Here is an 8759-nt window from a genome sequence, read left to right on the forward strand (position 1 = left end):
AAAGTAGATGCTGGTTTTATAAACTAAATTCTTATTTAGACATAAAAATTAAATTGTAGAAATCAATTACCATGTTTTATGGCATCGATGTTGCTGTTTTTTTTTTTTTTTAGAAATTCGTCTCGAAAATTTACTGAGTGTCTTGGAGGGTGAAGTACCATTTATTTTTTTTATCCAACATTTAGCCACTCAGAATTGGCAGGAGCATCCTCAGCACCAGAGCATCTTGTTTCCCATAAAATGCAGTAAACTTGGATTTATTTCTGGTAAACGTGACCCCAGTCAAACCCTAGAGAAGAAATGCCGGCGAAAACATTGAACGTTTTCTTGGTTGAATCTGAAATTCATGAAACCAAACCTTCTAGTTACGTATGTTTCTTTTTTATTTTAACCCTTTCACTGTCAAGACCCATGCTCACAAACTTGCTCTCAGTGTCAAAGAATTAAAAAAAAAAAAAAAATTAATTTGAAATGATAGAGAATCTTTTCTCTATGGTAATGACACCAAAAGTGCGAAATTTGATGGAAAACTTATGGAATTACGCTCTCGTGAAGTTAGGGGTCTCTGCAATATACAGTGGACCCCCGCATAACGATCACCTCCGAATGCGACCAATTATGTAAGTGTATTTATGTAAGTGCGTTTGTACGTGTATGTTTGGGGGTCTGAAATGGACTAATCTACTTCACAATATTCCTTATGGGAACAAATTCGGTCAGTACTGGCACCTGAACATACTTCTGGAGTGAAAAAATATCGTTAACCGGGGGTCCACTGTATATGCATCGGCAATTTCGGCCACTTTGAGTCCTATTTTCCGCCAATTCCATTGTTGGGGTCGACCAAATTCATAGGTATTTTGCTAGAACTCCATTTGTTCTATTGATTGAGTACAAGAACCCACCCATTTACCGATTTCAACTACCCAATAAAGTGGTCAGAAATTGGCAATTTGGCCAATTTCACACAAATTTCAAAAGATGACAATTTCAAAATAGGGTCCAGAATAAACAAAGCAGACATTCCTGGCACTAAAATAGCATTTTCTCTGTTCATTAGTCATGTCTCCAGGCCCCTCTGATATTACTCTTGCTTTCCATTTTGAATTTTTATTCACACAAAAAATAGAAGATTTACTGTTATGCAGACTACTGCATTATTGTAATACATGTAATTGTATAAATAATGTCACCCCATTTGTGACTGCGTAGTAGACTGGCCAATTGGACATGTATTGGACAGTGACGTCATTTGTTTACTCTTGAACATTGGCAAAAATCCAACATTTCCGCTAATTTGAGCTCAATTTCAAGGTACTTTTCATCGTGAAACCAATCAAAATCATCTCTATTTCTGTAATGTATCTTCCATTTTATCAAATGAGACCAAGGTAATGAGAATACAACCGTAAATACCATATGAAAATATACCTCAAAGTCAGCATTTTAACCCTTTGAGGGTCCGTGCCATAGATCTACGGCTTTACGTTGAGGGTCCAAACCGTAGATCTGCGTCATGAGCTCAACTCACTCTGATAAGCTGCGAGCAGTAAATTTTGGCCTAGATATGAGAGAATACATCTATGTGGTATGTGTGCACCACATAAAACAAATCCTGCAGCACATAGTGCATAATGAGAGAAAAAACTGAGACCGTAATTTTCGATTAAAACAGCGACTTGGCAGTGTTTTTTCGTATGTTTTTTATAGTTGTATTTGTGATTTCTTGGTCTCATTTGATAGAATGGAAGACATATTACAGAAATGGAGATGATTTTGATTGGTTTTAGTACTGAAAATGGCTTGAAACTGAGCTCAAAGTAGCAGAAATGTTAAATTTTTGCCGATGTTCAAGAGTAAACAAATGACCTCACACGTCTAATATATGCCTGCTGGTGTGTCTAATATACGTTTACAAATGTGCTGATAGTATTTATACAATTATTACAATATTGCATAAATCTTCTATTTTTTGGTTTCAATAAAAATTCATTATGTGAATAAAAAATAAAAATGGAATTCATTAGTAAAGCCTGAAAACGTAACTAATGGACAGAGGAAATGTTAGTTTAGCACCAGGAATGCCTGCATTGTTTATTCTGAACCCTATTTTGAAACTGGAGTATTTTGAACTTTGCATTAAATTGGCTAAATTACCAATTTCCGATCACTTTATTTTGTAGTTGAAACAGTTGACTTGGTGAATTCTTGTGCTCAATCAATAGAATAGAAGTAATACTAGTGAAATAGCTAAGAATTTAGTCGACTGGAATAATGTAATTGGCCTAAAATAGGAGTCAAATTCTTCAAAATCGCCTATACGTAAATTTCGCTGACACATCAAAATTCGCAAGAGCATAATTTCGTCAGTTTTCCATAAAATTTCATACTTTTTGTGTTTTTACCTTCAGAAAAAGATGATCTACCATTTCATAAGAAAAAAATAACAAAATTATTTTTTGAAAATTCTTGGACACTGGTGCGCACTTTGAAATTTGGCCTCTGGACCCTGAAAGGGTTAAACCAAAACACAGTCGGAGTTTTGGTTTCATTATGCATGGCGTGCTGCAGGATTTTTTTTTATTCTGCACACACTGACCACTCAGACCCATTCTCTCACATGTAGGTCTACCAGCTTTCTCCTGGTAGATTTGAAACCACTAGAATTTTGACGTAATACTATGGCACCAACACTGGCTTGCATGCTGTAGTACTACGGCCCTGACAGTGAAAGGGTTAATACACTAGTGGTCTCCCACCAGGGCAGTGTGACTCAAAAAAGAAGAAACCTTCTACCATCACTCACTCCATGGCTGTCTTGCCGAAGGTGTGCAGACATCAACGACACTTGGCTTATTAAAGATGTATGATGATAAAACTAGAGCCAACGTTACCTTTTAAGAAATGGTTTAAGCTACAGCTCATAACTTTCCAAACAATATAAATAATTTGATGACCAGCCAGGTCGTATTAAATGGTATATCAGAGGACAAACATAATTCACCTGGGTTATGGTCTTGTAAAGTTCAATATGAATGATTTTTGTGACTTATGAATGGAAAAACTCACGGGGAGAATAGGGTTGTGTTCCACAGATCTCCAAGAAAACTATAAAACAATTTTTAGTGTCATAGAAATATTGAGGACCTCCTGAATTGTCTATAATATTCATAATGCAGGAAGTCTTCAACTTATGAACACACTGGGAACCTTGTATGTTCTGTATAATAATGATATAATGGGGAGTAAAGGGCTAGTAACTCCTTCTCCTGTATACACTACTAAAGTTAAGAAGATAAACTTTTGCTTTTCTTTTTTGGTCACCCTGCCTTGGTGGGATATGGCCAGTTTGTTAAAAAAAAAAAGATATAATAATGATATACATATTAATGATATACAGTAGACCGTCATTTAACACGGTTTTGTCTGGCACATTTTGGTTATAGCATGATTGAAGAATTGCGGCATATTTTCGTATAACACTTCGTAAAATTAACTCAACATGATTCGCGGGAGGGGAAAAAAAATTTGAGCACATTGCCCGCAGGATACATACCATCCTCTGCTAGGAGTTTATATCTTTTTCTTGCCATATCTTTAATCTGCCAAGCAATCATGGCACCCAGTAGGCATACAAGTGTTGCTGAAAGTGGCATGAAAAAGTTTAAGCGTTTAAGCCTTAGAATTAACAAAGAAAATAGAGATATTAGACAAGAGATAGCCTGTGACTGTAATGAAGTGTTTTTTTGTGCACATAAAAAGAATGAGGTAAATATGAGTTTGTGTAATGACTGACTGACTGACTTGACTGATGTACTGACTTGACTGATGTACTGACTTGACTGACATACTGACTTGACTGATTTACTGACTGACTTACTGACTGGCTATATTACTGACTGACTGACTTACTGACTTGACTGATTTACTGACTTGACTGACTTACTGACTGACTTACTGACTTGACTTACTGACTTGACTGATTTACTGACTGACTTACTGACTGACTTGACTGATTTACTGATGGACTTAAAGTTAGACTCTTTCACTGAAGAGGACCCTGAAACAGTGTCTAGAGCAGCTGATGCCTTACCATCGGTTGTATAATGTACTGTGGGGTAAAATAGAACAGAAATCCATTACAGAATTTATGCACACTCCAATACAACCATCAACTTCAGTACCAGTACATCTACCATCCACCTCAACCCAGTAGGGCCACAGCACAACTCTCCACTCTCCACAATCATCCACAAACACCAGCACCCACAATTTAAGGTAAGAAATACTATTATTTCTGTTGCATTTGTAATCTTAAGCAGTAAAAACAACATAATACATCATGATAATGAAGAACAATTACATATTCACTTTTATTTTTATAAGATCTAGAGGTCTAAAAAAAAGTTGTTTGGCCTTTTTAGGGCTCCCAGGAACGTAACCCTATTTTTCTCATAAGTTCTTCAGTTTGTCTAACACAGTTTTAGCTAAAACGGCATTTTCAGGAACATAGCTACCGTGTTAAATGACAGTCTACTGTACCGTATTTCGTGGCTTGTAAGACTTGTTTTAGTTTCAGTGGCTCAGCATCAGACGTATAGCTCCCATCACTGACCTTCAGTTTATAGGATGCAGGGTGATTTTTGGAGGCATTTTATGGAAAAAATACAGTAATAATGATATTATACGATACAGATGATTCTCAACGTGTTCATAGGTTGAGGAGTTACTATATCAGAGGATGAATTTTGTGACTTATCAACTGAAAAACTTAGGTGGAAAATGGGGTTGCATTCCTCAAACCTCCAGCCTAGCTGGAGGTTGTTCTGGGGGTCAATGCCCTCATGGCCCAGTCCATGACCAGGCCTGGTGGTGGATCAGGACCTGATCAACCAGTCTGTTACTGCTGGACACAGGCAGTCTAGCATTTTAACCTCAGCCTGAGGAAGGGAAAATTCTTTTCCAATTCCTGGCGACGTTCTGAGAGAACGCTATTTTTTTAATTTAAAAAAATAATAGTTTTTGTTAGGTAACAATGTCAGTGATGATTGTCTGTGGTGTATGTGAACTGTAGTGAGATTCACACACCAAACATTCTTTATTACCATAACAATAGTTATGGTAATAAAGAATTATCTAGGTCTGGGGTGGGGGCACTGGCAACTGCAGTGGAGGGAGCTGTTAGGACTTTAAACTAGGAATAGTTAGTGGTATGGGTTTTGGCGGGAAAACAGTGAAGTCCCAGTGTAGTAATATGAGTACTAGGTGAACTAGTAATAGGCAAAATGAGGTGGATATTGGAAAGCCAGTGACACTAGGCGACAAGGACAGTAATAGGTTTAGTGGAAAAACAGAAATGGGCAGGAAAGTTAATGAAAAAGGAGGGTCTTTAAATATACGTTATGCTAATACTCGTAGTGCTAGTGCAGGTAACATTGATGTATTTGCCATAACTGAGATATGGTTTAATTCAAAAAGTCGTGACATGCCTTCAGAATGTCACATTCAGGGTTTTAAATTGTTCCAAGTAGTTAGAAGTATCAGGAAGGGGGGTGGGGTGCCACTGTATGTCCGAGATCGCTTGAACTGTTGCATAAAAACGGGTATTAAGTCTGAAGTAACACAGAGTCTGTTTAGATAGAATTTTCAGAGGGGTGTGAAAAATTGATTTTAGGTGTAATATACTGTCCCCCAAACTTAGATAGGGACCAAGGGAGACTACTATAGGAGGAAATTGTTAAAGCCACTAGGCATGATAACATAGTAATTCTAGGAGACTTTAAGTTTAGTCATATTGGTTGGAATTTCTTGACTGGGAATTTAGAATCAAACAACTTCTTAGAAGTAGTTCAGGATTGTTTTTTGAAGCAGTTTGTGACAGAGCCTACAAGGGGAAATAACCTGCTCGACTTGGTTTTGGCAAACAAGGAAACCCTTGTATATAATTTAGAAATTACAGAGGAACTCGGCATAAGCGATCACAAATCAATTACCTTTAGTATTGAATGGAAGTATGATTAAATCAAATCAAAGTTTATTCTCTATAAGGATTACAATGCGGTGTTTACAGATTTTGGTTATTGTGTGGTTTGCACGTAATAAAATACTAATTACAGAGGGGGACACTAGAACACCTAGCAAGGCTAGGCGTTTTGGGCAAACTTAGATTAATTCTTAACCCTAAATTATTACAAATTGTGGAGTAAGTTGACTAAATACTAAATATTTAGTGACTAAATACTAGTTTGTGAGTTTAGCAGTGTGAATGCTTTTGTTTTGGCACAATACATAGTTTCTGTATTGGAGTATCACAGGCAAACTTGTGACTAGTTAGGAATCATTATTTTAAGATTAAGATATGTATTTCTGTGCTTATAGTCAAATGGGTGAGTGAGTGAGTGTAAGTGTGAACCACCAGGTGGTTTTTATGTAGTTAGTTGATGGGGTGTATCAGGGAGATAAGATGTTTTCTAATGGTAGTTTTGAAGGTGATGAATGTGTCTGCAGTTCTAGAGTTTTCAGGTAGGGTGTTCCAGATTTTAGGGCCTTTGACATACATTATATTTTTGTATAGATTTAGTCGGACATGGGGAATGTCGTAGAGATGTTTGTGTCTGGTGTTTTGCTTGTGGGTCCTGTCACAACTATCAAGAAAGCATTTTAGGTCAAGGTTAATATTGGAGTTTAAGGTCCTGTATATGTAGATTGCACAGTAGTAAGTGTGGATGTGCTGAACAGGGAGTAAGTTTAGATCTGTGAAGAGTGGGGGGGGGGGGGTTGCCAGGGATGGGGTTTAGTGATTATTCTTACTGCGGCTTTTTGTTGAGTTATTATTGGCTTTAGGTGTATTGCTGCAGTTGAACCCCAAGCACAAATTGCATAGGTGAGGTAAGGATAAATGAGTGAATGGTATAGTGTGAGAAGGGCATTTTGTGGCACGTAGTATCATATCTTGGAGAGGATCCCAACAGTTTTGGATACTTTTTTTGATGTGTGTTGGATATGGGTGCTGAAATTCAGGTTGTTGTCGAGGTATAGGCCTAGGAATTTGCCCTCAATATGTCTGGCAATTAGAGTGCTGTCAATCTTAATGTTTAGTTTTGCAGCACCTGCTCTGCTTCCAAACATAATATAGTAGGTTTTGTCAGTGTTAAGTGTAAGTTTATTGGCTGTCTTCCAAGTTGATATTTTGAGAAGCTCCACATTAACAATGGTGTTGAGGGTGGCAAGATTAGGGTGAGAGATGACATAAGTCGTGTCGTCAGCAAAGAGAATGGGATTCAGGTGTTGGGATACGTTTGGAAGTTCATTGATGTAAATGAGGAAGAGCAGGGGTCCAAGAACACTTCCCTGTGGAACTCCAGTATCAAGTGGCCATGTTGATGATGCTGTGTCTTTAATGGTGAAATACTGATACCTATTAGTAAGGTAGGATTTGAAATATGCAAGCGCATGGCCTCATACCATAATGGTCAAGTTTGTGGAGTAGGATGCCATGGTCTACTGTGTCAAAAGCTTTTCGTAGGTCAATAAAAATTCCTAGTGGATATTCCTTATTTTCCAATGCTGTGTAAAGCAGATCTAGCATTTTTACAATTGCATCATTAGTGGTTTTATTTTTCCTGAAACCAAATTGGCAGGGGTTGAGTATGTTTTGTGCTGTTATAAATGAATACAGTCTCCTGTGCACGAGTTTCTCGAAGATTTTGGATAGCAATGGTAAGTTTGATATTGGCCTATAGTTGTTTACATCTGTAGGGTCACCACCTTTATGTATTGGTGTAACTCTTGCTGTCTTGAGTAGTTTCGGGAAGGTGCTTGTTTCTAGTGACTTGTTAAAAAGTAATGAAATAGCATGCGAGAGGACATGGGCCGCTCGCTTGTACAATATTGGTGGGACATGAGACAGGTTCCCTGAGTTATTTTTAAGTGACTTCATAATCTCAGTAACTTCGGTGGGCTCAGTTGGTACAAGATAGAAGGCATTTGGGAAGTTCCCATCTAGATAGTCCCCGGCATGGGCGTTGGTACGTGGGATTTTACTGGCAAGGTTAGATCCTATGGTTGAAAAGAAGCCGTTTATCTTGTTAGCTGTTTCAGTGGGATGCAGTGGTGTTTCGTTAGGTTTAGTTAGGACAATATTCTTGTTTTTTTTCAGTTTGTGGGTCCCTAGAATCTGAGAGAGTGTTTTCCAGGTCTTTTTTATATCTCCTCTTGTGTCAGTGAATCTGCTGGAGTAGCACAGTTGTTTGGCTTTCTTTATTACTTTGGTGAGAACTGATGAATAGTGTTTAAGAATATCTTTGTGTATTAAGCCCTGTCTAAATTACTTTTCATATTGGTGTTTCTTATCAATGGATTTCAGAATGCTGCTGGTTAGCCATGGGCAACCGAGCCGTTTATTCGTGATCTGTTTCGTTTTTATAGGACAATGTTGGTTGTATAGTCTAAGTAATTTGTTAAGAAAAATGTCTGTCCAGTCGTCAATACCATTGGCCTTGGAGAATTCTGTAGGCCATTCAACAGTCTCTAGGTCAGCTGTGAACTTCCTTATTGAGGCATCGTCATGGAGTCTAAATGAAACTTTGTTGTATTCCAGTGGTGGCTTACTAATGTTTGTTAAGAGGAAGGTTGGGTAGTGGTCTGTAGTGCTGTCTGTGATTATCCCTGATTTAAGGGGGGCTAGTATATTGATCCATATGTGGTCTATTATGGTTGCACTTGTCTCAGTGAGTCTGGTTGGTTTAGTTATTGTTGGT

Source organism: Cherax quadricarinatus, chromosome 67, assembly GCF_038502225.1.
Source record: "Cherax quadricarinatus isolate ZL_2023a chromosome 67, ASM3850222v1, whole genome shotgun sequence".
Taxonomy (NCBI): Eukaryota; Metazoa; Arthropoda; class Malacostraca; order Decapoda; family Parastacidae; genus Cherax; species Cherax quadricarinatus.